Source organism: Abramis brama, assembly GCF_963993115.1.
Source record: "Abramis brama genome assembly, chromosome: 6".
Lineage (NCBI taxonomy): Eukaryota > Metazoa > Chordata > Actinopteri > Cypriniformes > Leuciscidae > Abramis > Abramis brama.
Genome location: NC_139968.1, coordinates 12,409,313 through 12,423,077, shown reverse-complemented (window position 1 = coordinate 12,423,077; position 13,765 = coordinate 12,409,313).

The following is a 13,765-nucleotide window of genomic DNA, read 5'->3' as shown; positions in this document are numbered from 1 at the left end:
AAACGCAGGAATTTTCTCTGTAAATCATCTGTGAATTTACATTTGGGCTTTTTTTTACGCTGTTAGCTACTTACATCTTACCTCGCACTTGACCGCAAACTGAAGCGTCGAGTCACGCTGCTAAAATTCTGTGAACGTAAAGTCCGCCTACTTTGATTTGATTGGTAAATGTCAGAATATTTGAAATGACAAGCAGTGACAGACCAATGAGGCTGAGATGAACACACACACACACCTCTGTTTTCTGACGTGCTCTCAGCTTGCCGCTGCGGAATCGGATTGAGGAACGCGCTGATTATAACAAGACGGGGCGAAGCCGAAGCCGGTTTCATATGTTTTGTGTGCAAAGGCAAGCGTATATTTAAAGTACACGCTTAATGGCCAAATGAAAAATAATGAAAACCAGGACATTTTCATCACTTTATAAAAAACAGACAGGACGGCCAGGACAGGACGTGAAAACAGGACATGTCCTGGGAAAACAGGACGGTTGGTCACCCTAATTAAAGTATTTCCCAACATTGTATTGTTTTAAAATGAGCCAGAATAATATAATTTATAAAGTTAATTAAACTCGCACCTTTTGGGCGTTTTTTCAGTTCACTGTCTTTAGGAGAAGCTGTTGTTGACTCGATTCTACACTCGTTTTCGACCCAGTTGCTTGTAGTTTCTGCACTGCCCTCGGGCACAGGTACTGCTGTGGATATCTTGCTGCCAGATGTGGATTATGTTTGAGAAGACTGGTTTCACGGTGTGTTTTTGTCCGCAGACGTTCGTATCTCAAAGCAAACTCGCTGTGGTAGTTTAGTCACACACACTCGCTCTTCTTTACACTGCTGTGTGACGTCACAGTAACACAAGCGCGTTCGATTTTAAAAGTGCGCATTTTAAAAGTTGAGTTGATTTTTCAAGGACACCATGGGCATTGAGGCAGTACAGTACCCAGCAAGCCGTCATTTCAACGTCTCGGTTAAATATAGACCCGATATAGTCCGGCTATGTGTAACCCACTTTTAGCCCAAATAACATTTAATCTGGATAAATGTATTTTTTTTCCAAAATAACTTGTGAGATGTATGATATTCCATCATGTAAGCAAAGTCTACTGTGATTACAAGTTGTTTGGTTTGCTTTATTTTACATGTTATATGTGTAGGCTGTGCGTAGCCACGATTTAGCTCGTATTCAGACCCGGCTATTGTAGCCCACTTTTAGTCAAAACTGATTAATTGTAGTTTTTTTGCCAGGCAGTGCATGAAATGGTTGATATTTCATCACGTTCGCATTGGTAATGATATCTACAAGGTTCAATGTGTCATTTCACGACATGGTCGATCTGTAGTCACTATTTAGCTCCGAATTGGACGGGCTATATGCGGTCTGCTTTAGCCCACCTGGCGAAATCAAAGCAATCTGGTCTACGTACGGCTTGGCTATAGCCCTGATTCAGACCAGCGATATAGTATAAGAATATTAGTCTTAAAAATGTTTTCGCTCACACAGCTTAATGTTTGCTGTCACACATAAACATAACATACACAATCTACGATATGACTGTCTATCATTTCAAATTAAATCAAATGCAATGGCATTTCTCAACCGCTAGATGGCACAATCGAAACACTACTGAGACATGACTACTGGGACTACTGGCATTGCGCGACTAGATCACTTTAGCCAGATCTCGCGATACACATTTCCTCCATTTTCAATTTTATTTTACACGAGGCAGCTGTTGGAGAGCAACGGGCGAGCAACACTCTGAAAACCTTCAAATTTCTACTTCGATCTTGTAAGTATGCGTGTTATTTTTGTTATGTTCATTGTTTAAATTAGTTAGTTGTTATAATGTGTAGAAACCGTGATATTTTAACATTAGGCTACCATTGCAGAGTACTATTTTTCTCCAACAACTTAACGTTACCTGCACACGTGTTATTGCAACTGTGTGCCCTTAATCTAAAATGTATCTAAATTCAAGGTGGCATGAAACTATGAATATTATCATTACTATTTTTTTTATTATTATTAAAGATACCAATATATTTTTGTTTTTGGATTAGAGTAATAAATAATAGTTTTTGATTTAATGCAAATTTTCAAAGTACTTTACATAAAACTTAACAGCAACATAGTGCAACATGAAAAGAAATTATAAAAAAAAAATGTTTTCCTTTCCAATTAATAAAAGGTAGTGGCAAACAGTAAAGTCTTTAAACTTGATTTAAAAGAATTAAAATATGCAGCATACATTCAGTTTTCAGTGAATTTGTTTCAGATATATGGTGCATAAAAACTGAATGCTGTTTCTCCATGTTTTGTTTTGACTTTGGGGATATAAAAGTAGCTGGCTACTGTCCCAGATGACCTGAGAGGTCTGCTCTGGATGGTTCATAATGCATCAGAAGATTAGAAATTTACTTTGGCCTTAAAATGTTAATTAATTTAATAACCAGCTGTAGTATTTTGATATGAATTCTTTGACAGACAGATAGCCAGTGTAAAAACCTCAGAACTGGAGTGATGTAATCCACTTTATCTGATTTAAAGACACTGTTTATTGCAGCAATCAGTCAACAAAGTACAGCAATTGAATATACAGAACACTTGTCACTGACTACCATTAAATGTCTTGTTACCAACATTCTTCAAAATATATTTTTTTTGTGTGTGTTCAACAGAAGAAAGCCATACAGGTTTGAAACCAAGTAAAAGTGAGTAAATGCTTACATGATTTTTTTTTTTTTAACTACCCCTATAAGTATCTTTTTATGTTCATTAGAGTTATATGAGTAAGTGATAAAGAATGATTTATAGAGATAGTTCACTTTGAAATTAAATTTTGGTATGTTTTAGCTTACCTTAAGGGAATTTAAGATGTTAAGAATTTAAGAGGTCTTTGTTTCCGCAGTAGTTTCAATTTTGATATTTTTAAGTCAAACTGTTCTTGTCTGTCAGTCAGTCATATAATGCAGGTCTATATGGTCACTACCTGAAAGAGCACGATTGTTGTCGCGATTTGTTATGATTTCTCTTACATTATGAGCGCGCTTTTTGACGTGCCTACATTTGTAATTAAAAAATTTTGGTCAGCAGGAAAAATTGTCTAACGAACAGTTCTGTTTAAAAATCCGTACTGAAATCGAACCGAAAGCCTCGTACAGAATGGTTCAATACGTGTATCGTTACACCCTAAAATATATGTATGTGTATATATGTATGTGTGTGTATATATATATATATATATATATATATATATATATATATATATATATATATATAATTAGTGCATCACCATTAAGCAGGCAAAAATTTTCAATTATTTATATTAATTTATTAATAATATTGATATAAATTATTGTCTATATTGATATAAATTATATAGTCTCAATCTATGTTCCGTTAACTCTATATTGGCCAGCTCTAGTGTGCATCCTAGCAAAAGTGAATGACTGTAATTAGTTAAAAATGATTGTCAACAATGCTTTTCTTGAGCAATAATTTTTTTCTTTTTCTCATTTGGCAGACGCACTGATGACCAACTTTCCTTCGGCGACTGAATGGGAAATAAAAAATGCAATATCTGGTCATTTTAAACAAGCACCAGGGAGAGCAGGGGGTGGTGGTTATGGATATAAAGCTAACAATTAATTCTTAAAATTTTTATTATCTTAAGTTGTTTTACATATTTTCCAATATTTTATTTGTTCATTTTTATGTTTGAATGTTGTCTAAGTTGTTAATATAATTGTTCTAAATAAATCCCTTTATAATCAATTAGTTTGGATGGATTTTCATTTATGAGAACCTGTTATATTTGAGTGAAAAGAATCCTTATGTCTCATTTTGTTGTCTATTACATGTATATGTAGTGTAATTGATGACTAGTCTATTCTTGGGCTATGGTTAGACGTCTATTAGATTTTCACTGACAGCCCAAAATCAGCCTTGTTTTAGCCTAGACCCATATTGCCTGTCTATTAGACGTATATATGTAGTCGTTTAATAGCTGTCTAATTGATGACTGGTCTATTTTTGGGCTATGGTTAGACGTCTATTAGACGTATAAATATAGTCATTCAATAGCTGTCTAATTGTCTATTTTTGGGCTATGGTTAGACGTCTATTAGACGTATATATGTAGTCATTTAATAGCTGTCTATTCTTGGGCTATGTTTAGACTTCTATTAGATTTTCACTGACAGCCCAAAATTAGCCTCGTTTTAGCCTAGACGTCTGGGCTATGTTTTGACGGCTATTAGACGTCTATTAGACGCAAAATTGCTTGCTGGGTATGGAGGGTCAGGGTATATTCTGGCAAACCGTTTGCCAATCACGTCTAGCAATCGGCAAAGCAAACTGTGGTACACGCCATTTACCAACAAGCGATGGGTAATTCGCAAAGCACAATGTTATTTTCTGTTTTCCCAGCACGCTACCATAGAACGGCATAAAGTAAGAGGTTTGAGAAGTAAGAGGCGGGGCACCAGTTAAAAAATTTCAAAGTTAAAGTTAACGCAAACAGGTATTAATAGACAAGGTTTAGTCAAATATTGATTGTTTATAGCTGAATTAGTTATATATACAATTATACACAACCGATTTTATTGGTTTATAGCCTACAGCAATCTTATTGGCGTAGACGGTTGAGGCATGAGCATAGCCTGCATGTACACGTCTGGTACGAGTTTATGAATGATCTATGACGCTGTTTGGCCGTACTACAGAAATATTAAGTGATAACCATGACGATTTCAGTAACAATCAATTGGATAATGTTTTGATGAACTTACGAATCAAGTTAGATGAAGTTACTGTAAAAATGTATTCGTATAGAGCTCAATTCACATCGTTTTCGTTTCAAAGTTTTACAAAAAGTCATATTGTAAGCTTTATTGAGCAGGTTTATGGCTGGACGATATCACGAAATATGTTGCTGATAAATGATACACTGTTTGAGAGTTAGCCTAGTTATACTATTAAATTAATTTACCCGATATATCAGTGCCACTTTTAGTGGGCAATGAGCATGACTGCATGAAATTACTGGCATGTCAAAGTCTGATATAGACAATATTTTTCCGCATGCTATGCATAGCTCCGTAATTTTACTTCATTCATGATTCTTCGTTTTTCCATTAGGATCTGTGAATAAACACAACATCTGGATTTTACACAGATGGTGTAGGCCTAATAATTCACTGTATTTCAGTAAAACATCAGATAAATCCGAAAGTGTGATTTATTTTATTTTAAAGCAAAACCACCGTGACAAATAAGACAATAATAGGCTACCAAATAGAATACAAGCCCTGCATGGCCATTGGGTTTTGTGCGTTCAATGGGAATAAAAAACGCGCAGTGCTAAAATGTGAAAATAAATAAAGAATTTTTTTTTTTTTTTTTACTAAAACAGATGTTATGTCGATCTTTAGCAAATATTATTATGTATACACGTGCTCAAGAGCGTATTTAAGCAATAGGCCTACATGTTCATATCACTTCTCTGCTGGGTATTTTATTATTTTATTATAATTTTACAGATTTACAGCAGTGGTTTTATGGTTATGCAGCTAGCTATATGTGAGTGTTAATATTTGAAACCATTTTTACATACATTACATACGGAGATTAAAACATGAACACACAATGCGGGGGTGGATAAATACATAATTGGATTTTTAATATGATGTCACAGTTGTAGGGCCCATGTTAAACGGTTGACACTTATTAGAAAACATGAATCTTTAAAAAACAGGGCTTTACAGAACCAAAACCAATATATAGGCCCTCATATTTTATTAACAGGTAAACAACAAGGAAACATGAGTTCGCCATTAAACATTGTAGGACTATTTGCACTTTGTACCAAATAATTGGACAACAAATCTCGTTAAAAAATGACAACAAAAAACGGTCGTGCTTTAGAATTTATAATCAGCAGCTTACATTCTTACAGTGAATTATCATCAATTTGCGTAAAATCATCCCGAGTTTGTGCTGATCCACGGATCCTGATAGAAATATGAATAAGCCAAGTGAATGACGCGCTAATGACGCGTGTCTTAAGAATGACGCGTGTCTTAAGTACAATAAAACAATAGTCAATAGATCTTAACTAAAATTACCATGGTAAACAGATAATAATACGATTAAAGTTAGCATTTAATATTTCTTTAATAAGGCCAAATCATTCACAAAATCGAAAAACTCTGCAGGACAGCAGCCCTCCAGAACCGAGTTTGGTGACCCCTGGTCTACTCTACACCAATAAGATTGCGGTATTATAAACCAATTCAATTGGGGGTGGGCGGAGCGACACGTGTTGACCCGCCCAAATGTGTCGCCCTGCCCCATCGTCCAGACTGCACTCTGGGGTACTTGGTTTATTATGACCATACAGCCCTTTGACTGGATTATTTCTTAAATAATTATATAAATGTATTATTTGACCTACACATTTAGTTACGTTTGCATATGTTTGAAAGTGTATATTCGCTTATTTATCCGATTTAAAGAACTTAAAAAAATGATTTTATGTCATTTTACATGGACAATATAAAAGGTTACTAATGTAACGAGCAGACATTCTGCACCAGGAACAATATACACACTGTGTGCCTACCATGCAATGTGTAGCCTATAGGCTACTGCAATTTTTTTCGTATTCTCAAAGCTTCTAAGAATACTCTCAGAAAGCTCCTAATTTATCTTAAAACTTATACGTAGGAGTCTTCTACGGATCTGAAAGCAACTCTGAGTGAGGAAAAGACAAAAACGTTATAAAAAATATGTGATTTTTGTTATAACTTTATGTCTGATAACTTTCAGTAGGCTGGACCAGAAAAGCACGAACACGTGGATTAAACAAATCACAGTTATTAAAACTATATTGACAGTCAAAAAGTTTTGCTTATAAATGTATGTAAAATAAAGTAATAAAGAACTTGCGATTATTGTAGGCTACTGTGCGCGGTGCGGGCTGCAAACGCAGCCGGTGTGAAAGCACAATGGGCACGCACGCGCAGCAAACGCTCTTCCGACGCACCACAGGCGTGCTGTATGAAACCGGCCTTAGAATAATTTTAATGTGGCGATCGGGTGCGGATATCTATAAATCAGGGCCGGATATAGGCATGGGCAAGGAGGGGCAATGCCCCCCCAAATGCCGTGACTGCCCCCCCCCCAAACGTGATGGCATGCAAAGATCCCAAATTTAAAAAAATATTTCAAGAAAAATGGTCAGAGTGAGCGCTCTCTGCTCTCTATCCCTCATTCAAAGTAGCTACTGATTGGTAGATGCATAGGGAGGGCATGGCCAGTCGCTTCACCGGTTTGTGGTGAACCTGCTGAGCTTCACGTCTCAGTCAGTCACTGCAGAGCGGAGCACGCAGACACACTGTCGTCAGCTGAGCTCAGCCCCTGTTTTGAGTTTCCTTCGCCGTCAGTCACTGAAATTATTTGGTTACTCTTTCTGTAAGCGTGTTCTCATTCCCTCCATATCTCTCTATCGCTTTCTCTTGTAATTTGCACCGAGTGACGAGTCGAGTATGCGCCGATTTCTGGTTGCTAAAGCTAGCACTGGCAGCAGCAACGAGGCTGCTAGGGCATTAGCTGCAGCAGAGACCGAATCACCCGGCTCGTACTGCTCCCCGACTCGCTACAATTTCTAACCCCCGTGCCCAGTCCAGTACCAGTACACCTAGTTCTAGTTGCACAAGACCCGCAGCCCCCGTCGTTCCCAGCCCATCCGTGGCTGTTGCGGACGAATACAACATAGGCTTAAACACTGAAGCACCGTCACAACCCATAGCTCTGGTTTTCCCCAAACATAATTTTGGCAAGAGCTCCCGCTCATTCTGCCCAGGTTTGGTATCGTGGGAGACCATGGCTCGAATATTCAGCAAAGCTTGATGCGTGCTTTTGTTTCCCGTGTCAGAAATTTGGGGGGAACAATGATAGGGATTTGGTTTTCACAAAACAAGGATTTACTAATTGGAAAACTGCATTGGAAAAGGACAAGGGACTCTCAAAGCACGCATCAAGTCAATGCCACATAAAAAATGCAAAAGCCTGGTCTGAAATGTCCCAAAGAGAGGCCACAGGGGAGACCATTTGTAATTTAATAGGGCCCACACAAATGGAAAAAAATAGGTATTATATTAAAACAATTGTTCAGTTCCTAGCAGTAAATGAACTTCCACTTCGTGGCAGTGTGGAAAGTTCAAATGATGATGATTTCTCTGCAGGACTGTTCTTAAAAATGGTTGACTACACACTGGCAAAGGACCCCAAATTTAATGAAATTAACAAACACATCCCACCAAATGCAAAATACACCTCTCACAACATACAAAATGAAATTATTGAAACACTGGCCAAAATGGTATTAAATCAGATAAAAGGTAATTATGACAAAGCAGATTATGCTGGGTTTTGCATCAAAAGTGACGGAACGAGGGACAGATGTAATGTGGAGAATCTGTCAATCATGGTTAGATTTGTCTGTAAAGGCATTCCAGAGGAACACCTGATTGGCCTGCTTGACCTCAGTCAGTTAAATGCTGAATTTATTACCACACAAATTCTTGAGCATCTTTCTGACTCAGGCTATAGTGCAGCTGAAATTATCAGTCAGTGCTATGATGGAGCTTCTGTCATGAGTGGGGTCAGGGGTGGGGTTCAGGCCTTATTGCAAAAGAAGGTAGGGAAGGATATTCCTTATATCCACTGCTATAACCACCAGCTACACTTGGCCGTGGTCCATGCAATGCAAGGAGAGCCGTGTGCAAAAATATTTTTTGATCTATCAGGATCACTGCACTCTTTTTTTCACCGTCATTATGTGTCACAGAACTATAATGTTCCCTCCCTTAAACGACTGTTGGAGATCAGGTGGACAAGCCACCATGATGTGACCAAGTGTCTTGTGGAGAATCAGGATGCTATTCTGAGTATCCTGTCAGAGGTTACAGAGGACAGAGCCGCTGCTGTTGATATCTGTACAGAGGCATCAGGGCTGTTGATGATGTTAAGGAGGCATCATTTCTTTGAAATAGGAAAATTCCTCCTTAAAGTTCTGGGTTCCTTGAAGTCTGCAAATGCTATGCTGCAGGCTCATTCTGTTGACCTGTGCTGTGCTTCAGAAGTAGTCAGTGCATCTCTGCAGGCTCTGAAGCAGATGAGAGATGAGGAGAGTGAGACATTAACCAGCATGCCTGCACCAGCTGCTAAAAGAAAAAGAACAATGAGCTCACTGCTCGTAGGTAGCGTTGTTACGTCCACTGTAGGCCATGCAGAAGACTCCATGACTCCTAGCCAGGCTCTGAAGAGAGCTCTTCTCAACATTTTGGACATCGCCATTGTAGAGATGGAGATAAGATTCTCCAAAAGCAATCTGGATCTCATGAAAGCAGTTAATTGCCTTCAACCACAATCTCCCTCTTTTCTGGATGTTGCCATGTTAAGTCCTCTGCAAAAAAATGGCAAAAAGTGACAGTGACAAACTTTCCAATGAGATTCTTGTCGCAAAAATAATGTTGGAAAAAGAATTCAAAAAGACTAATGATGATGAGAACGTAGAGTTTGTAGACCTCTCCACCATTTGCACATATCTACACGGGTATAAGAATGCCTTTCCTCAGCTCCATCGCATGTATGTGACCTCACTTGTGATTGGAATATCATCTGCATCATGCGAGAGCTCTTTCTCCACTTTGTCTCGTGTTCTTACCCCCTTCCGCCGCACTATGCTACATGAGAGAAAAAGAAATTTAGTTATTCTGGCTCACGAGAAGGCCATAACAACAGGTCTAGATATGGACGCATTTGTTAGGACTTTTGCACAGAAAAGCAGACGACTGATGCTATAATGACTGATATAAGCCATGCTGTGTACAGAGCTAAAGAAATGAAAACAAAAAAACCCCAAAAAAGAAATAAAAAAGATTGAAATAAAAAACGAAAGGACAGACAGACAGACAAGACAGACAGACAGGAAGACAAACAGACAGACAGACAGATAAAATTTTTTTAAAAAAAGTAAAAAAAAAGATAAATGCAGCCTCAACAGGGCACAAGCCAGTGTCCTATTTGTGCCGGTCCCAAGCCCGGGTAAATGCAGAGGGTAGTGTCAGGAAGGGCATCCAACATAAAACCTATAAGACAAATCAAATGGATCAAAGGAGCTGATTAGAGCTGGGCGATATAGGATTTTTTAATTTCACAATATATTTTTTCATTTCTGGCCATATCGATATATATCACAATATAAATCAAATCACTATATTTGTCAAATTTAAAAAATTTTAAAATTTAAATTTCCGTTGCTCATAAGTGAGATGTGAAATCATCAGCAGCTTGTTTGGATTGAAATATTTATTTCCTGTCATAGATTAAACATGACAGACGTACTGAAGGAACATGACAACTTTCAAAGCTTTATTCTGAGTGCTGAGAGATTGTTGAGAAGGAGCGACAAAGTGTGGTCGACACTTGTAATTTCATTTCCCTTCATTTATTGCCTTACAGCACAACTTTTTCAGATAACTAAAAAAAAAGTTACACATATTACAAACTAAACAAAAAGTGAAGGTTTTCAAGTTTCAAAAGATAATATTGTCAATATGAAATGAATTAGCTAGGAACTAACAACAAATTATCAGAATAATTGTTTTTTTAAAACAAAAAATCAAACAGAATATAGATACATTTTTGTTTAAATCCTTGGTGCAAATTAGAGCAGCTTTCAAAGACAACATAAACTAAATGAAATGCTAAGCTATTAGCAGTGTCAAGCCAGATGTTAATTATTTTGTTTAGAATCAGACCAGAATCAGGTGTGTGTGTGTGGGGGGATTTTTGACTGCTAGGTTATATTCTGTGTGTGAAGGCTTATTTTATTTTAATGTTTAAATCTCTTTGTTTTTTTCCCCTCTTATGGTATAACGCTGGAGTTCTCGGTAAATTTTTCATCAGACGGAACATTAATGTTCTCCGCTGCCCGGTCGGCTCCTGCAGCCCAGACATCCACATGTGTACCGCTTGCTAATTCACAAGTGCTGTAGGTAACAGTGGGAAGTCTGGAACATGGCTCTGTTCCCACAATAATTGGTTCGGCACAGCGCTACTAAATTCTGATTGGCTATTCTTATGTCTATTTTTAAAAAAATGGACAAATGAGTTCTATGCAATAGTCTCATATTTCTATCGAGAAAATGTTATTTCGCGATAGATATCATTATCGTTTTATTGCCTAGCCCTAAGATAGATATATGAATAGATGAACTGATATGATGATAGTATAGTTAGTATAGATTTCTATGCATTTTAGGGGTTTGGGGGGATTTGACACCCCAAAAATGACCCTGCTATAAATCAGAGAAAATTATGTTGCGGGTGGCGGTGCATTAATTAATTAGAAGCAGCCGATTCGGGTGACGTTTAATATGATCCGCGCATCTGTATAGCCTCAGTATTAAACGACCAAGCTTTAGATTATTTTTTTCCACAGAAAATGAATGACACAAAACCGTTTAAAACTTAAAAACCATACATATGAAATAATAGCCTATAGAATGCGTTATGCAAAGATTTAATAAATTCTGTTGGTTGGAAGTCTTATTTCTCTGATGATTGGCTACACTGAATTTCTGAAAAATTCTATAGTTCATAAAACGTCTTAAGTGTGGCTTAGGCTACCCTGTACCATCTGGAAGCCTTACAGCATGGCCACCAGTTTGAGAACCACGATTAGGCTAAAATCTGTGTTAACGGACTTTACAATTATATTACAAAATGGAGGTGTGAACTTAAAGATATTAAATTCGATATTTTATTAAGATATTACATAAGAATGGGGTTGCTCATGCCAATATCTTATATCATTGGATTCTTTATTGGATTATAGGCTATTCTATGTTCCAAATATAATTGCTTTCTACTAATTCAGCTATAAACAATCAATATTTGACTAAACCTTGTCTATTAATACCTGTTTGCGTGAACTTTAACTTTGAAATTTTTTAACTGGTGCCCCGCCTCTTACTTCTCAAACCTCTTACTTTATGCCGTTTTATGGTATCGTGCTGGGAAAACAGAAAATAACATTGTGCTTTGCGAATTACCCATCGCTTGTTGGTAAATGGCGTGTACCACAGTTTGCTTTGCCGATTGCTAGACGTGATTGGCAAACGGTTTGCCAGAATATACCCTGACCTTGGAGGCAGAATAGTCTCAATTATAATTCACGCAAAAAACATGATTCACACATGCGTAGACAATTTCACATGCATGAAACCTAATTCACGTACACACACAAAAAATGTGCGTGCGTGAAAAAAATATATATTCACAAAAAGCAATTCACATGCGCAAAATAAAAGTATATCTTCATAAAAAAGATTTCACAAATGCAAAACACAATTCGTAGATATAACTGTGCACAAAAACCTTTGAATGTTTGAAATGTACGAGTTTATCCTTGAATGAAATCGTCATTCACGTGTGAATCGCCTTGGATTTGTGTGTGTTTTTGAGACTTTCCTGGCAGCGAACTCCTCCTACACAGAGCAGTCCCAGACAGCAGGTGACTGCGAGCCGGATCCGTCTTCAAACCGGCAAATCCGCGTCACAGTCGCAAAACAGATTCGGGCCGTATCCGTGGAAACGAGCGCGCGCGTAACATTTTTTCTGGAGTTTAGAAGATGAGGCTTCCACAGTCGGTACTCAGTATCCTACCTCAAACACTTCACCAAGGTAAGTCACACAAGGTCAAACTGTTTTATTAATTAATTTATTTATTATTGATTATATTGTGTACTCGTTAGCTTAAATTTTAAACTTAAGTTTTGGAGTTTTTATTGCTCCTTAGATCGGCATTGAATCGTAATGTTAGCTAACTCTTATTTATGTTTTCAGAGGGCATATGCTAACACGAAGACGACCCAGAGGATTGTAATTATATGTAATTGACGAATTTTAACTGCTTTAATTAATTTTCACTGTTGTTAAAGTTTTAACTGCGGAAATGTTAGTGATAGGCTAACGTTAGCTTAAACTAGCTAAGGCCTCCCGCAGACCATCACTTTATAAAAAGGTTTCATTTGTTAACATTAGTTAATATTAATTACAATAAACTAACCATGAACAATACATTTGTTACTGTATTTGTTAATGTTAGTTAATATAAATACAGTTGTTCATTGTTTGGTCATGTTACTTCACACTGTGCATTAACTAAGGTTAACAAACAGCCTACAACATTTTATTTTAATAATACATTAGTAAATGTAGAAATTAACATTAAAAAAGATTAATAAATGATGTAGAAGTGCAGTTAATTTTTAGTTTGTCATTCAACTAATGATGCTATTCTCTTCTGCTCACCAAGACTGTGGTTATTTAATCAGAAATACAGTAATATTGTGAAATATTATTACATTCTATAGTAAAATATAGGCGAATTTATTCCTGTGATCAAAGCTATAATTTTCAGCATCATTACTCTAGTCTTCAGTGTCACATGATCCTTCAGAAATCATTCTAATATGATAATTTGATGCTCAAGAAACATTTATGATTATTATCAATGTTGAAAACAGTTGTACTGCTTCATATTTTTGTGGAAACAACTATACCATTCAAACATCTGTTGTAAGATTAATACTTTTATTAATCAAGGATGTCTTAAATCGATCGAAATTAACAGTCAGTTACATTTAAAATGTTACAAAAGAATTTATATTTAGTAAATGCTTTAATAATC